The sequence below is a fragment of the Marmota marmota genome, unplaced genomic scaffold, assembly GCF_001458135.2.
Source record: "Marmota marmota marmota unplaced genomic scaffold, marMar, whole genome shotgun sequence".
In the NCBI taxonomy this organism is placed as follows: domain Eukaryota; kingdom Metazoa; phylum Chordata; class Mammalia; order Rodentia; family Sciuridae; genus Marmota; species Marmota marmota.
In genome coordinates this window covers 17,570,590-17,588,646 of record NW_025999941.1, presented here as the reverse complement: position 1 = coordinate 17,588,646, position 18,057 = coordinate 17,570,590, and the positions used below count along the sequence as shown (strand labels likewise).

General features: G+C 45.2%; 1 long non-coding RNA gene across 4 annotated transcripts in view; it reads right to left on the bottom strand.

Annotated features, from left to right (window-relative positions):
- The window catches only part of LOC125616268, a 221,012-nt gene that overhangs the window by 88,974 nt on the left and 113,981 nt on the right, over positions 1 to 18,057 (bottom strand). The gene's annotated exons all lie outside the window — the stretch shown is intronic.

The window sequence follows — 18,057 nt, the reverse complement described above, 5'->3', positions numbered from 1 at the left end:
AGAGGCTTCCAACTCTGAATTCCTAAATGCAACTACCTGGCAGCACATCTGGCCAGTGGAAATGATCAGAAAACATTCCTCCAGCTAATTCAATAGAATCTTTACAAACTGACATCTGTCTATGTGTCAAGGTCCTCAAACCAAAATCCAGCAGACAATGGAGCTTCATCTTCTTCCACACGGGCTGAAGACATCGTTTGACATATGTTTGCTAATGACAGTACTTTATGTTCTCCTCCAGCACGTGACACAGTCAGAAGGGGAGGTACTGTGGTTAAATAATGCATGAGGCACCCAAGCCAAGGTGTTGAAAATGGCTGATGGACCTTCTGATTTGTTCTGCCCATCTGCTAAGTTGTTGCCGGGCACTCAACCACTGAGCCCCATCCCCAGCCCTATTTTGTATTTAATTTAGAGACAGGGTCTCACCGAGCTGCTTAGCACCTCAATTTTTCTGAGGCTGACTTTGAACTCGAGATCCTCCTGCCTCAGCCTCCTGAGCCACTGGGATTATAGGCGTGGGCCACTGCACCCAGCCAGTGGATCATTTGACAGTATCTGTGGAACAAAAATGTTAGGAGACTGACTATATATAGGGTTTTCCTTTCTAAGTCCTGCCACTGTCCTTTATCTAAACTCATTTGCTCTTGGGCATCCTCCAATAAAAGGAGACCTTTGGGGTGTATGTCAACGATTAGGGTCATTTCCTTAGTTTTTAGCTAATCCAAAGCAGTTGGCTAACAGAAGCCAACTGCACCAGGTATGGGAGCCTGGAGAGAGTCGGGTCACTTTTCAACCCAGCAATCTGGAATTAGGGCAGAAATCAAGGACAGAACTGATTCAGTCATTCCCTGTGCTTGGAATGACAACATGTGGCCTTGGGAGCTGTGGGTGGGCATCTTTCCCCCACCATGTGGAATGAAGAGCAGAGAATGTTTCTGCTGAGACACAGAAATGAAGCAGATGTTCAGACAGAAGCAGAGACAGAAAAGTGCCCTCTCTGGTTGCCGCTGCCCTCCAGTTGCCTCCTCTGGGCTCTACTGAACGCATGCTGCGTTCCTGCTCACAATTCCATCACAACATCTCTGCATTTTATACTAGCCTCATTTCTCTTTAAGGACTTGCTGCATTCCCCAGGCTGGTCACAAACTCCTGGGCTCAAGCAATCCTCCTGCCCAAGCCTCCAGAGTAGCTGGGATGATAGGTACAAAGTACCTCACCTGGTTAGATCCTCATTTTTTTGATTTCACTAAACCCAAATGGATGTCAGGTTCAGACAACCAAAGTAGGATGGGAGCCAATGCGTCCATCAGCTAGAAAATTCTTAAGCTGGGGATTTTTCCAGGTGAGAAGAAACACCCCAGGGAATCAAAATGAATCACCAGGAGTTGGCAGCAGTCCTTCCAAAAACACTAAGGAGATGTTTCTGGACTTAGAGAAAAGGGGAGCTTCTTGGTCAGCAGTCTTCAGCCTGCCGCTGAGCCGTGAAATGTATTCCCAGTCAAAAGTTCCTGTGTGGATCCATCCCATCCCATGACTTCATAAAGGTGTCCGCACACAGGCGACACTCTCAAGCTGAGCTATGTCATGTTTGCATCATCACTGACATGAAGACAAGTGTTCCGATGGCCCATTAAGCAAATGCCCCCTTAGAAGCATGGAGCACATCTGGTACTGTGACGGCCCTTCCTGGCCCTGGAAGCAGTTGGAAACCCCCTGCCTGGCTCATGATGGAGACACAAAAATGGATTCTTGTGTCAAGACACATTAACGCATTTTATTCTGCCACTGAAGTTGCTTTCTTGGCATTTGATGAAGCTAAAGAGACTGGAGGTTTTGAAATCTACATTTCCTTGCTTGTCTTTATTTCAAAAATATAGGCAGCATCCATGGTTATGAGGAACGTGGGTTAAGATTCTGGCCCACTCTCCCCAACCCATGAATGCATTGACCTCCTCACCAAAAAAAAAAAAAAAAAAATCTGTCCCTGTTACTTCTTTCTTGTCTGATTGCTGAGCAACTGAGCTATTCAGAACAATAGAAAATATGTCCCTTTTTATCCTCAAGCAAAAAAAAAAGACAACCTTTCCCTTACTTTGTCAGGTGATCACCCACATTATTTGACATCCTTTTAAACTATCTGGTTCAAAGTGCAAACATCACGTTAATGACATGGACAGATGATACTAAATTGGGAATTGCTGCTTTTGTTATTAAAGACTATGAAGTATCCGGTGGTGGCCAAGTTCAACAACAGCAGTAGCCAGAGGGATGAAGGACAGAAAATGACGTTTGAGAGAAAGGGGACCAGGGGCGATGGAAAAGTCAAATGGATCTAAAAGCCAGATGCTGAGTGGGCGGTGGACAGGTGAGCCTGGAGAACTTGTCAAACCCATGTGGACATGGAGTGGACGGCCAATTAGCTCCCAGTTCCCTGGGGAGGGAGGGCTGAGCTATTTTTAGTTCCACAAGTAGAGGCATTGTGTCTCAGGACAGATCGACTTTTCTTCCCCCCAAACTTTAATAAAGACTGCACCTGGCACAGGGTGTTTGGTTCTGGAACCAGAATGACATGCAGGAAAAAGAAAAAAAAAAAATCTCATATGTAAAATTTTAGACTTTTCTTTTCCCAAGAAAGAAATGCAGCTGCTTTTATTTCATTTTATCATCATTTTTTAGCAATTCCTAATGATATAGGGATTTTGCCGATTTGGCTCAAACTTGGATGCCTAGAAAGCACCCCAAAAATGAACATCAAAACCTGCCCTTCCTGTAATCCCAGCAGCTCAGGAGGCTGAGGCAGGAGGATCGAGAGTTCAAAGCCAGCCTCAGTGACTTAGCAAGGCCCTAAGCAACTCAGTGAGATCCTGTCTCTAAAATATAAAAAAAGGCTGGGGATGTGGTACCAAAAAAAAAAAAAAATAATAATAATCCAGTTATCCCTGGACTTGAGATTCCCCATGCTGAAATTGTCTTGCCTAGGTAAGACCCTCGGGTTTTTACTCTAAAATTCTCTCTGTAGGGAGATATTTCGCGGCCTCCCTAGTGAAACCAGCAGCCCACATTCAGCCCCTGCCTCATCCTTTCCTCATTGTGGTTCAGTTCAAATCCAAGAGCACCTCTGATCTATGGCAAGTAACCTCCACCCCGAGGCTGGCACCCTATCGGGCTAGAATGCAGCTCCGTGATTTTTTTCCTTCATAGGGAATATGTGTACAGAAACAGACAGTGGCTAAGGTAAAATAACCCTCAAAAATCTCAGAAATAAGGAAGTTAAAGCGCAAGAAAGTGAATCTAGAAGGAAGGACACTGACTGGACAAGAGGCAAATCTTCAAGCAGTGGTCTCCAAGACTGTTCATTCACCCACCCTCATACCACCCCAGGAGTGGAGCTGTTGACATTTCAGGTGATGGGAACAACCAAGGCAGAGAGTGTAGAAATAATTTTCCCAAGGTGCAAAATCTCTCTCTTCTTCTTCTTCTTCTTTTTTTTTTTTTTTGGTACCAGGGACTGAACCCAAGGGTGCTTAAACATTGAACCACATTCCCGGCCTTTTTAAAAATTTTCTTTAGAGACAGGATCTCACTAAGTTGCTTAGTGCTTCGCTTTTGCTGTGGCTGGCTTTGAACTCATGATCCTCTTGCTTCAGCCTCCAGAGCCACTGGGATTACAGGTGTGCACCACCATGCAGGGTTCAAAATCAGATAGTGGTCAGGACCCACCAAGCACAACTGGTTTCGGGGTCTTCAAACTTCTTGGCTCAGGATCCATTTAGGCTCCTAAAACATAATGAGGACCCAAAGAGCTTCCTTTGTGGGCATTCTAGCTATGGATATTTACTGTGTCTGAAATTAGAAGTAAGTTTTTTAAATGTCTTCATTAAATTATTTAAAAATATTAACAGGACTCGGGGGTGGCTCAGTGGTAGAGTGCTTGTCTAGTATGCATGAGACCCTGAGATTGATTCTGGCACCACCAAAAAATATAATAAAATAACAACAAACTCATTACATAAACCTCAATCACATATTTAGAGGAGAAAAAAAATTATACTTTCCGACATTAAAAAAATTGGTATAAATAGTGGTTCTGTTTTCCATGAAATATCTGACTTAATAGAAAACAGCTTGATTATCCTATCTGCTTCTGCCTTTAATCTCTTATGGTATGTCGTTTTGATTGAAGGTATATGAAGAAAATCCAACTTCCCACAGATAATTGGAAAAGAGCGGGGGAAGTTTAATAGCTTTTTAAGATCATTGTAGCTGTTCTTTAATAGTACACAAAACCTGACAAGTGATATTTTCATAAAGGTTAGTTGTAATGTGGAATCTGAAACCATAATCAATGAACTTTTCAGACTTGGTTGCAGTAAAATCCACGGATTCATTTTGTATTTTCCTCACTTCTTTACCCAAGCATGGGTCCTTTTAATATTATACAATGGACATTTGGAAGATATTGGTTCACTGAGTTTTGCAGATCTACCTTCACCAAGAAATATATTTTTAAATGCAGTCTGTTAATGTCACCACTACTCTGGGGATCAGTGGTAGGGCACTTTGTCTAGCATGCCTAGAGCCCTGGGTTTCATCCCCAGCATAAAACAAGAAGAAAAAGGAGGAGGAGGAGGAGGAGGAGGAGGGGAGGAGGAAGGACAGGAAGGAGGAAGAGGATAAGATACATGTGTTGGAAATTATTAACTTTGGCTTGAGAACTTGAATTGTATTATTGGCAACAATGATTTATCAGTTATGGTCTCAAAGGCCTTTATCATCACCAATATATATTTGTAGGCCTGCCCAAGCTGCTTCTGAAACTTTGTTTATTCATATGAGTGCATTTATAAGACATCCTCATATATCTAAGGAAAAGCTATTCCAACTCATATGAGTGACATCGCTAATAAAAAAAAAAAATAAGTATTTTTCCAAGGCACTAACGATTTGTTCACTATTGCTTTTCAGTCATCTCTGAGAGTGTCAGTGCAATCCAAAAGGTAAATAATGTCACAGTGTGATGGAAATAGTTTTGTCCACTTGGTCTTTGGAAGGGTCTCAGGCCCCTGGAAGGGTCCACAGATCAGATCTGGAAAACTGCAGCACTAAGCTAAGCCACCTCTTGAACCCATGCCCTGCCTCTTACAAACGGCATCTTCTCCAAGCTTCAGTCCCCCACTTAAAGTGAAGATGTGAATTCCATAACTCGGATCTTGCTGATTTATCTTTGAAGCAATCATAAGTGGTCACTGTCTTGACCCCAGTTGCCAAGCCACAGAAGTTACTGAAAATCAGGGACCCAAACTTATCTCTTCTGATTCCTGCCCAGAGTTTTGTTGTGTTTGTTTGTTTGTTGGGTTGTTTTTGTTTGTTTGTTTGTTTGTTTGTATTTTGGTGTGGGGATTGAACCCAGGGCACTTAACCACTGAGCCACATCCCCAGCCCTTTTATATATTTTATTTAGAGACAGGATCTCACTGAGTTACTTAGGGCCTGGCTAAGTTGCTGAGGCTGGCTTTGAACTCGTGATCCTCCTGTCTCAGCCTCTGGAGCCCCTGGGAATACAGGTCTATACCTGGCCTGCCCAAGGCTTTCTCAGCCATACCACCTCAGCACGAGCAGGGCAGATCTCAATACAGCTGCTGTATGGTGGTAAGGTGCTGAGTGACTGATTCAATCGGTTCACTGGGCTCCCTAGGTAAAGTTCTCGATGAGAAAGGAAGCACTTAAGTTGTTAAGAACATCTGTGACCTGTGTTGGTGATATGAATTTGCTGTGTGTTACCTGTGTGACCTTCTGGAAGTTCTCTGAGCTCAGCTTTCTCTCTTGTAGCTTTAAACTTGGAAAACAACAGCACCTACCCTGGGTGGTTGCTATGGGATTTAAATGAGATAATTCACAGAAATATGCTAAGCAAAGTACCAGTCCCAAAGACACAAATGATGATTAGCTGCTTATTATTATAATATTAGTGACTATGTTTGTTACCCTTGCGTCTCAGCTTGGCATTGCTTCTTCAGGGAATTCTTTTCTGACTATCCAATGAAGGTGCCCAGGTGTAAGACCTCATGGTCTCTGTACTCCCCTACACTGAGCTTGGTATGGTACAATGGCAATAATATAGCTCGATATATGGTTATTTGGTTCAAGTTTGTCAAACACACTAGGCTCCAAGTTCAATTAAGGCAGGCACATGGTCTGTTTTAGCCCCAACACTTGGCCTGGCGCCCAACACAAAGCAGGTTTCAATAAATACTTACTGAAGGAATGAATGAAATAGCTAATTTACTAGGTTGGCAAAGCCCAGTCTCACTCTATTACATAATTCATCTGAACTTCCCCTAGCACTCGTGACTCCAAGGGTGATCTGTGGGTCGGTGACAGTAGCCTCTTGAAACTTTTTGGCAATGCCGGTTTCAGACCTCGAACCAGATCTACAGAATGAAAACCTGTATTTTGGCTGGGTGCACTGGCACGCGCCTAGAATCCCTGTGGATCAGGAGGCTGAGGCAGGAGGATAGAAAGTTCAAAGCCAGCCTCAGCAACTTAGGAGGCCCTAAGTAACTAGAGACAGTGAGACCCTGTCTCTAAATAAAATATAGAAAGGGCTGGGGATGTGGCTCAGTGGTTCAATCCCTGGTACCAAGAAACAAAAACGAAGCAAAACAAAACTGTATTTTAACAAAACCCCCAGGTAATTCACATGCTCACTGGAGTTTTAGAAACCCTGGCCCCTGCCTATTCTTCAGCAAACCCCAAGAGAGAAGAAAAGACCATCACTAAATTTCCCAGAAAAAGCGACTCTCCACAGTTCCGGGTCTCAGTATATTCCCAGTACAGACATTATTACAAATATTGCCATTTCTAAAAACAAAACAAAACAAACAAACTGCATTTTTTTCCCCAGCCTAGCCAGGATGATGATATTTCCTATTCTTTCCAGAAGACTATTTTGGCCTCTGTTGAATCATTTATTTCAGAGACTTGACATCCTAAAATATTCTCTAGAGGAGAGAACAAAACAGAAACAACAACAACAACAATAACAACAACAACAACAAGAAAAACACCCTCTGTTCCCACTCCTGGAAAAACAGCCCCAAACCATGAAGTAGGGGTGTCATTGTAGTTATAGAGCTTCAAAGATTGAATACTTGCTTGTCCACTGCAACCTCAGAAAAAAGAGGGAGAAAAATCTCTTCTATGACAGCACCAAACCAACCCAAAGAGATTTATTTAAAAAAAAAAAATACTCATGGTGCCCATTTGAGCCCTGAAAAAATTATAGCCTAGCTTTGTGATGAAAAGATATTATTTTGAGGATTTCTTCCCCTTGGTGCACACCCATCACCGGGTAAGGATCTGCAAGAACTCCAAGAGATTCAGCGAATGCTTCCATTTCCTGTGTTGGGTGGCCTGGCTTTGCAACCCCCTTTCCTGCAGTATGCTCTGCTCCCCAGAGAAGAAATGGGCCTGGCCAGAAGCAGAGCATGTTTCAGTCCCAGGGCCTCCTCCTGTGGGTGCTTGGGCCTGGCCTGACGGAACGGAAGAGCTGGTGATTGGCAAGTGGTATGTGAATCTGTGCTGCTGGCTCTGCAGAGGTTGGTGCTGACCTGGAAGCTTCTCCCTTCTGTCTCCCACGCATCCAAGCAATGCCTGCTTTGAGAAATGAGGGAGCTGCTGGATCTGGAGAGAATTAACTTCTGGTGTGGCTCTGCCCCTGTGATCACGGGAGTCCCTTCCTCTACCTTCTCATTTCGTATCCCCAGGGTCCAGGCTTAGACATATTGAAATGAATGGAGTTAGGGTACAAGATAGAGACCCAAACTGACATTTGAGCTGTTCTGAAGGTCTGGTCTAGCCAGATGAGCCAAGGGGCCCAAGTGGTATCTTCTTCTCCATCCATAGGGACATCCAATAGTGCAGACCAATCCCAGCAGCTCAGGAGGCTGAGGCAGGAGGATCACAAGTTCAAAGCCAGCCTCAGCACATTAGTGAGGCCCTAAGTAACTTAGCAAGACCCTGTCTCGAAATAAGAAGTAGAAAGGGCGGGGGATGTGGCTCAGTGGTTAAGTGCCTTTAAACTACCTAAGTTACAAATGAAGCAAACATTATTCAAAAGTATTTTAGTAAATTTTAAAACCTAGTCTGACCAATAAGTAATAGGACTAAGCCAGGCATGGTGGCACATGCCTATAATCCCAGTGGCTCAGAAGGCTGAGGCAGGAGGATCGCGAGTTCAAAGCCAGCCTCAGCAACTTGGTGAGACCCTAAGCAACTCAGTGAGATTCTGTTTCTAAATAAAAAAATGTAAAGGGCTGGGGATGGGGCTCCATGGTTCAATCCCTGGTTCAAAAAAAAAAAAAAAAAGTGTTTTAGAATCATATAGTTCAGAATGGGACCCTGGCTCTCGCATTTGCTATGGATAGCTTTTTTTGTAAAATTGTATTTTATCATCTGAGCCTGGTTTTCTTCATCTTCAAGGAAAAAAAAAAAAAGTGTCCAATTTGCCTTCCTGGGGCTTAGTGAGGATGAAACGGACTCTGTTACCAGGGCAGGCAGGGAACTCCAGAAGTGTTGGTTGGCAGCTAGCTTGTCACTTTTCTGCTGAGTGTACCATGATGTATTTTCTTTGGCCCCAAAAATGCTGATGGGAGAAGACAAGGAGAAATGAGGGAGGAGCAGGGAGGAAAAGAGAAAGGGAAATGAAGAAACCTCACGCGGGTCCTTGCCTGGGAGTGCGCCTTAGGAAAACGGGGCCTCGCAGCTGTGGTTCCGAAGCAGCAGTTCAAGGGGATTCTCTTCACTCCATAGAGTTGCCACAGGCTTGTCTATTTGATTTTTTCCCATTCGCAATCTGAGTATTAGGCCCATTTTTAAAAGCCATTGGCGCCTCTCCTAAGGTAATTGCTGTGGAAATGACTCTGTTTTCTGCCATTCAGACACTTCATGATTGGTCTTCACAAGGGCCCAGGAAGAGGACCATGGAGGCTCACAGTCAAAGCTCTGAGCCTCACTCTAAGGGCCCCCAAGATCCTGCCCCAAAGCCACCTCCTTGACATCGCAATCCAGCTGCTGAATCAGAGATACAAATGGGGAGATGGATGGGGAGTCAGAAGAAGACTGCTAACCCACGGAGCTCCCGGCATCAAAGACAACCTGTAGATCGAAGCCAAGAGAGAATACCAGCCTCCAGATGTGTGGGGGGCCTTGCTCTCACTAGACAGCGCCGTCTCAGGAATGAAAAATCTAGGCTGTCAGGAAGGGACCCTCCTCTAATCTTCTGAGGCACTGCTGATAAATGGTGGTTGGCTTGGGATGACAGCAGGAGGGTGAGTGGGTGGACTCACAAAACTAAAAGGGAGAGGGGTGCGCAGCGAGTAGAGCACTACCCAAATGCTGCTCAGAAGCTCACAGATGGAGGTGCCATGCTGTCCCGGATGTCCCCACCCACCTCCACTGCTGCGGGACTCAAAGCCTTTCTGCAGACACTATCACACCACCAGCAACCGTCTCGATGCATGTGACTTTTATGAAAAATGTCAAGACCTGTCTATTTACTTTTCTTCCTGAGCCACGGCTGACTCTCCCTGTACATTATCCAACAGGACAGTTGAAATCATGGCGGCACTTGGGGATCACTGGGGAATCCTAGGTGCAGCTCAGACCTCAGGGAGATTGAGCCTGAGTGTTTAGGAGTGAAACGCAGATCTCAGGATTTGTTTTAAGTTTCCCAGGTGATTCTAACATGAAACTAGGTTTGAGAATCCCAGTGTTTTAGTAGGTGTTTTCGCTGCTTGCACCAAAAGACCTGACAGAGACAATTAGAGGAGGAAAAGTTTGGTGCTCATGGTTTCAGGGCTAACTCCCTTGTTCTGGGCCCAAGATAAGGCAGAACATCATGGCGGAAGTATGTGGTGGAGGAAAGCAGCTGGGGACATGGAGCCAGAAGCAGAGAGGGCTCCCATTAACAAGGACAAAATATACAATCCTCAAGGGCATGCTCCCCGTGCCCCACCTCCTCCAGCCACAACCCACCTGCCTACATCACCACCCAGCTAATCCCATCAGGGGATCAATGCACTGGTTAGGTTATGGCTCTCATAACCCAATCATTTCACCTCTAAACTTTCTTTCATTGTCTCCCACAGGAGCTTTGGGGGGGACACTCATATCTAAACCATAACACAAAGTCAGAGTTTAAAGGTGGTGTGAGGGGGATGGGGGTGAATAGACCTATCACAATCTTGAAAGGACTGATGCAGGATTCTCAGTGCTGACCACTCCTTGCCTTGATCCATTGAGGGAAGCAATAGCTAAGTTCTCAGGTGCTGTTTTGCATATTTTATGAAACATTTTATGTAAGATCAAGTTTGCCTAAAGTAAGGATAAAGTACCCCAGAAGAATAATGGTAGATAAGTCCAGAGCCCTGATCTTTTTAAATCATCCCAAGCATTGATGTCCACATTATCTGCACCAGATACAAGTTGCTAATCATGATGATGAGAACGATGTTGATAACAACATTAATAATGTCATAAACATCAAGCACAACTAGCATTTCCCATGTGTCCTTTGGCTATGTCCATGTTAGCACTATATATATATATATATATATATATATATATATATATATATATATATATATATATAAAATCATCCTGTAAACACTGAACTAAATATTTCTAGCAATTTCTTACTGTGGCTGAGATTGAAAAGGGTTAAATAACTTGCCCGAGGTCAGACAGCTAACATGTGTCAGAGGTAAAGCTTTAAGCCAGGGATGAAGTCTCATTTGGCACACAAAGATCAATAAAGTAGATAAGGTGACAGAGTGTCCCACTTTTCAATTAAATTTTTACTATTATATTTTGGCATCACCAAAAGTATCCCTGTAATAGACCCTTGATGCTTTCTATAAAATATTTGCTGAGTTAGACATCTTCCTGCCGTCTCAGACTGGTATGGAAAACAGAAACTTGATGGTTGGAACAAAATATCCAGAGGAAGGTGCACCCATTCACAACAGCCAAACTGTGGGACCTGCCTGGGTGTCCACCAACAGATGATGGGTAAAGCCAATGTGGTATATATACACAGTGGGGTTGTATTCAGCCATAAAGAAAAATGAAATCACATAATTTGTGGGAAAATGGGTGGAACTAGAGACCATCATATTAAGCGAAATAAGTCATCATATTAAGCGAAATAAATATTAAGCGAAATAAGAAATAACTCAGAAGGTCAAGGGTTGTATGTTTTCTCTCATAGGTGGAAAGTAGAGAGGAAAAAGAAATATAAAAGTGAGGGTGGATCTCCTAAAAATCAAAGGGAGATCAATAAAGGAAAAGGACCAAGGGGTGGGCATTGGGGAAATGCTGAGGAGTGCTATTGGCCAAATTATATCACTATATAGGGATATGTAGCAACAAATCCCATCAATATGCACAACTATAATGCACCAATAAAAAAATTAGGATAAAGAAAAGAGAAAGGTACAGGAAAGGCTTCCATATAGAAAGCGGTATTTTGGGGGAAGGCTTTGAAGATGGAATAGGAGCCTGCCAGAAAGAAAAGGAGAAACCATGCTCAAAGGAGGGAAGAGAAGGACCAAACCCACAGAGTGAGAATGTGAAGCATTCTTGGAGCAATGATCAGCCCACTGGGATGAGGGATTCTCAGCAGGCAGTGTGCATGGGGGTCACCTGGAGGCTTGTTAACCCAGGTTATGGAGTCTTCTGATGAAGGAGGACCACGTGGGACTGAGAATTCTCAGGTGCTGCTGATACTTGGTACAGACCCGTGGCCTAGATAAGATAATTATCTGGAACCCTCCTCCTCCCATGGCTTGGGCTGGGGGGCGAGGAGGGGGATGCCAGGGCCAGCCTCGAAGCCAAAGAAAATTCCCTGGAGAAGTCAGGGTTTCTTCTTTTCCTGCGAGGAGGAGCGGTGTGGTTAAATTTTACTGTTGGTTTTGGGAGCATTCATACTGAAACTGTTCAGTGGGAGGAAACGGGGAAACCACAGCTTGGAACTTCAATGAGGGAACCTAGGATTTTATTGCATTTCTGCCCCCTCCGTGCCCCTATTCACAGGCCGGGAGGGCCTGAGGCCAGAGGAGGCTGAAACACACTAGTTCTTTGTTTTGCGCGGGAGGGAGTGTGTCCAGTTTGCAGAGAAGTTGGCATTTCTATAGTTCTTCCTCCAACTTGGGCTCCTGGGTCTGCTGACCCACAGGTGAATTCTGTCTTTATCACTAAGAGGATCCATGGATCACTAATGCCCGGCCTCCAGCCAAGAAGGAGTGTCCTCCTGGGGAATGGAGGGGGCATGGGAATACTGGGCTCCGTTGGATGGAGACAGATGACAGCCTTGGAAATTCTTCCTGGCACTTCTAATTCAATTACCAGGCTTTGCTTCTTTCCTTTTCCAAGATGGAAAAAACCTCGGCTGTATCTGCTATTGTTCTCCAGCCCCTTTAGATGGGATGACTAACCCTGAAAGGTCAACCCCTGATAATGGAAGCCCAGCCCCCACCCACCCACCTAGGACAGAGCCAGCCAGATCCGGGGGTGTGTTTACCTAATGGCTGAGGAATGTGAGGCTTCTCGCCCCAGATCCCCCCTCTGTGCCAGGATGCCTCGCCAGTTCAGAGTAACAGCTGTGCCTTCCGCATTCCTGGTCAGGGCCCTGAAAGGCCAGAGGTGTAGAAACCCCTTCACTGCTGCAGGAGGGAGCGGGAATCCCCGAGATAGGGAAAGGGGACAACACCAAGACATTTGGATTCTGTGTTCCACCTTTGTTTTCATTGATAATGTGGCTCTCCATTCCTCTGCTCTTGTCTTCTGAGAAACTTCTAGAAGCCCACTTAATAGTCCTAGAGACTTTCAGTCTTCATTCCAAGATTATCATTTCCCGGCTGTCCACCAGGAAGGAGGAGTCCGAGAATGGTCGTCGAGAAGACAAATACCACCCGATTCCAGGTGGCCCATTGTGGGGAGTCCCTCCTGAGGCGTGCGCTCCGTTTCTTTGGGGGATGGATCCGTTATTATCAGTGTTATTGATGAGACTCTGGATTCCTTTCCAGAGACGAAGTGCTTCTGTCATCATATCTATTACCCCTCATGAGAAACCCAATTAGCAGAGATTGCCTCAACAGAGGAGACTGATTAAATTCACAGATGGATTGCAAAACCACTTTGGGAGTTATGGAAAATGAATTTCACTGTGAAACTATCTTCAAAAAAAAAAAAATCAAGCTGTGAGCCTGCACCTTGAATTATCCATCTATAACAGATCATAGAAATACCCAGAACCTTCCGTGCAGTTTTCTTATCTCCAGAGAGGCTCCGAATGCCTCTTCCAGGCTCATAGTACCTCCCCCAGGGTTAGGTAATGGGTTCCATCTCATGGGACACAGGGGGACATTCTGACATGGCAATAAAGCCACGTCAGACAGAGGCCTGCCAGAGTGGAGATCAAACAAGAAGACTGTCTTTTGCAAATCTTGTTCCACTGGGCAGGGAATTTTAGTTGGGTCTGTTTTAGTTGGGTCTCAGAAAAGTTGTTAAGTAGCAATGATGTAAGTGTGATCCAGTTCCTCCTAGAAACAGGGACAGCAGCAGACACAGTGGTGCACATCTGTCATCCCAGCAGCTCAGGAGGCTGGGGCCTGAGGATCCCAAGTTCAAAGCCAGGCTCTGCAACTTAGTGAGGCCCTAAGCAACTCAGGGAGACCCTGTCTCTAAATAAAATACAAAATAGGGCTGGGGATGGGGCTCAGTGGTTAAGCGTCTCTAGGTTCAATCCCCCGGTACCAAAAAAAAGTGGGGGGACAGCAACTAATGGTGCATTCCTGACCCCAACCCTGATGCCCCATAAATCTCACTTTAAATCTCCTAAATTTCAATGAGGATATTAGAAACAGACACCACAGATACACAAACATTAGGTAAACACATTTAGGTTTCTTATTCAAGGCAACATCTACCAAATTGTTTCCTTCCAAACACTAACTTCCTAGGATACTCTGGAATAAGAGGGTTTTTTTGTGGTAAAATTGGGACAGTGCTTTATGCTATGTGCCCCTTGATTCATAATCTTTGTTAACATTTTAGTAAGTGCTAACAGTTAGTGAAAATCTACCTGAGCCAAGCATCAAATACTTTTAGATTGGGTTCTTTCTTTCTTTCTTTCTTTCTTTCTTTCTTTGGGGAGGTGGTGATTGAACACAGGGGCACTTAACCATTGAGCCACATCCCCACCCTATTATTATTATTATTATTATTATTATTATTATTAATTTTGAAACAGGATATCACTTGGTTACTAGAGTCTCAAATAATTGCTGAAGCTGGCCTTGAACCTGTGATCCTCTTGCCTCAGCCTCCTGAGCCGCTGGGATAACAGGCATGTGCCACCATGTCCAGCTACTTTTAGCCATTTTTATCTAATCAATCTTCAAAAAGCACTGAGGTAGATTTCATTAATTCCATTGTGCACATGAGGAAGTTGAGGGTCAGCGTGGCCAACTGAGATATCCAGTTAAAGGTGAAGCCAAGTTTCAAATCCACTCTCATTGCCAAGTCTATGCTCTGAACCGCTAAGCTGTATCATCTTGTCACCAACATCTTTCCACATGCTCTTAATGATGTACTTTTTTTTTTTTTTGCACTATTGCTTTTTTTTTCTTTTACACAACGGAGTCCATTCCTTAACAGTCAATCATTGTTTGCGGCTATCTCTACTTCTTTTTCATGTCACTTCATGGGACCTGCTTGGTGTCACATTAGGTAATAGCTTCCCCTAACGTCAAGCTGTTCTGCTCCCGTCTCACTGGGCCTTCGCGTGTGCGTTCGTGGACAATCACTGGATAAACAAAGATGTAGGGAAACAGGATGGAGCTGCGTTTATTTATCCTGCCTTTGGCAGGAGAGGCTTTTTCCGCAAAATGAAAGTGTGTAAAAAGTAAAAGTCGGATTCAAAAAAATAATAATGCTGAGGGTGATTAGTTACTTGGGGTGTTGTGTGGGAATGAGATTTCCTGCACCGTTGGGATCTTAATAAGTAGGTAATAAGTTACATTGTAGAAGAGAGCAGGAGTGGGGAGACTTTGTATTCTTTGGCTTCATACTAAAAAAAGAGTGGACTGAATTTAGGAACCGGGTGTGCGTGTGTGTGTGTGTGTGTGTGTGTGTTTCTGCTGATGCTCTTATCAATGCATATACTTGCTCAGGAAATGGGTCTTTGAAGGGGGAAGAGGGAAGAATGACAGTCATTAGCAGTGACTTTCTCTTAGCAGGGACAGAACCAAACGTGGCGTCTCCGTAAGATGGTACACAGTCTGTCCTCCATGCTAATCCCCTCCAGGCTGCTGGACTTCGGTGAAGATGGCTTCCGTGTCCTGGGCTGCATCCTCTGAGAGCACACGCCCTCTGTCTTTGCTCCCATGAGATATCAGGGCTAATTTATTGAGCAACTACACTGGACCTAGCTTCCCTGTCCTTCACAGGTCAGATGCCCCGTGGGTCTTGTGTGATGTTTGTGTGGACTTGTTGTCTTGTTGTTGTTGTTTTGTTTTGTTTTGTGGCTGAGACTGTGCCAAACATTCTCTGTGGGTCATCTCCCTAGCTCCTTCCATCTCAGGGACAGACTTATAAAGTGCCAACTGTCATTAGCTGTAGTTGACAGAAGAGCACACTGGGTCGCAGAGAGGAGAAATGGCTCATTCAAGGACAGAGAACTGGTGAGGGCATAGTGGGGACACTCTGCTCGCTCCCTGGAACCCTACCGCTTGCCCCCTTTCCAATCAGCACCGATTGCTGCCTCCTACCTTATAAGGTACGTGGGTGGGCGCTGCCCCGCTGCCGCCCTTCCCTTCTGATAGACGAGGTGGTTTCTGTTTCAGAAATGTTTGATCCATGCATTAAAAGTGAGTTTGTGAGTCGTATTACTAGCCAGATAAGTGGGCCCTCCAGAGTTGCTAAGAAGATAAAAAATAATAATATGTTTTAGGGAAAATCCTAATTATATGACTATAAATTATTCTGGGTGAAAGCGATGTTGCCTGTGGCCCCAGCTGACTTCCCCGCAGACTACCTCTGAGGTATCAGAATGTGCTGTCTAGTTCTCCAGACTTACCCAAAAAGTGCTGAAATTGTTCTGAGGTTCCACTCCATTCTTTGAAATAAAACACACAGTGAACCAAGTTCAGATCATGTCCCCATTAGGAAAATACAAAAAAACAAGATGAGAGGTGGAACCAGGTACTTGGCTTCCTTCTACCAAAAGCTCCAAAAATGAAGCCACGGCTACTCAGCAAAAGCAGAAACGAGTGACCCAACCATGGGACACGGAGGACCCTGACACACACTCTTCCAAGTGAATGATGTGGCCCTGGAAAAGCTGTGTGGTGTGTGATTCAGACTATGTGACACTCTGAGAAAGGAAGGACTAGGGACAGAGGAAAGATCAGTGCTGGCCCAGGGTTGGTGGACAGACAGATGGAGGGAGGGAGGGATGGATGGACACAGGGAAGAGAGATGGGTGGACAGATGGAGGGAGGGACAGACAGGCAGGAATGGACAGATGGAGGGAGGGATGGACAGATGGAGGGAGGGATGGACAGAAGGAAGGAGGGATGGAAAGAGGGAAGGAGGTATGGACAGACAGAGGGAGGGATGGACAGATGGAGGGAGGGAAGAAGGGAAGGATGGAAGAAGGGAGAGAGGAAGAAGGGCTGGTTGGATAGAGGCATGGACAGATGGACAGATGGAGGGATGGACAGACAGAGGGAGGGATGGACAGATAGAGGGAGGGATGGATGGACAGTTGAAAGGAGGTATGGATGGACAGAGGGAGGGATGGACAGATGGAAGGATGGACAGACAGACGAAGGGAGGGAGAATAGTTAGACACCGGGGACCTGGGGACTGGGAGACTCCTCTGTGTACTGCTGTAGGAACATGTCACCATATTTGACAAGATCCATAAACTGTACCACGTAAAGAGTGAACCCGAATGTGAACTTGGGGATCCAGTGCATGACGGCATGGCCCTGTGCATCAGCACAGGCACCACACTCACGCAAGACGTGGTGACCAGGCGACCAGGCAGGGGAAGGAGGGGAAGAAGGGATCTCTGTACTGTCCCTTCCATTTTCCTACAAGCCTCTGACTGCGCATGAGGTTGTCTTAATTTTAAGAAAAATTAAGCAGAAGAGGATGAAGCTGCTTCTCAGCATCACAGCCTCTCCCTGGAGGATGGTCCCCTCGTGGGGACAGTATTCTCCATGCATAATGACAACCCAGTGCTCAGGCGGTGACAACCGAGGAATACAGGAAAGGTCAATTTAAACGTCTCAGTGGGTTGGAAAGACAAAGGCCACTCTGTCTCCCCAGTAGAATCCATCCCATGGAACCCAGAGATGGCAGGAGATAAAACAATCCTCTTTATCACCGGCAGATTAGCCGGCAAGAACATGTTCTCTCTATTTATCCTATAGGATCCTGAGGACAAAGGACCTTTTGTCCCTCCACCTTCGAGGGAGAAGGAGCCCAGGACAGAGGTGGGGGCATGTGAGGCCCTGCAGTTCAGATTTCTTACCTGCCTCTCCGATGGGACATTCCGTCTCATAATACGCCTTCCAGTCAAGAGACTGTGGAGACCAAGGAGCCCGAATACAGAGAGAGGGCAGTCCCAGCCTTACTTGAGGACAATGATAGATTATAAAAATGTTGTTGGAGAGAAGTTGAACAACTCGTGGCATCTTTTGGCTTTTGGGTGACATTGAGCTACTGGCTCTCTATGGGTCTTGCTGCTTCTCTTTCCTCAGCTTTTGCAAAGTCCCAGGCACAGGGTAGAGGCTTACCAGAAGCTTGGAGGATAAATGAACCTCAGGGACTTTGCCAGAAGAAAACAGAAAAAATGATCCATCAGGATGATTCCAGGTACATGTTCTTTTGTGGACACATGTTTATTAATGGCTTCCTTCATCCTAAACTCTTGCTCAGAATGGGATCTGTTGGTTTTGATTGCCTTTGGGGCAACCGACATTT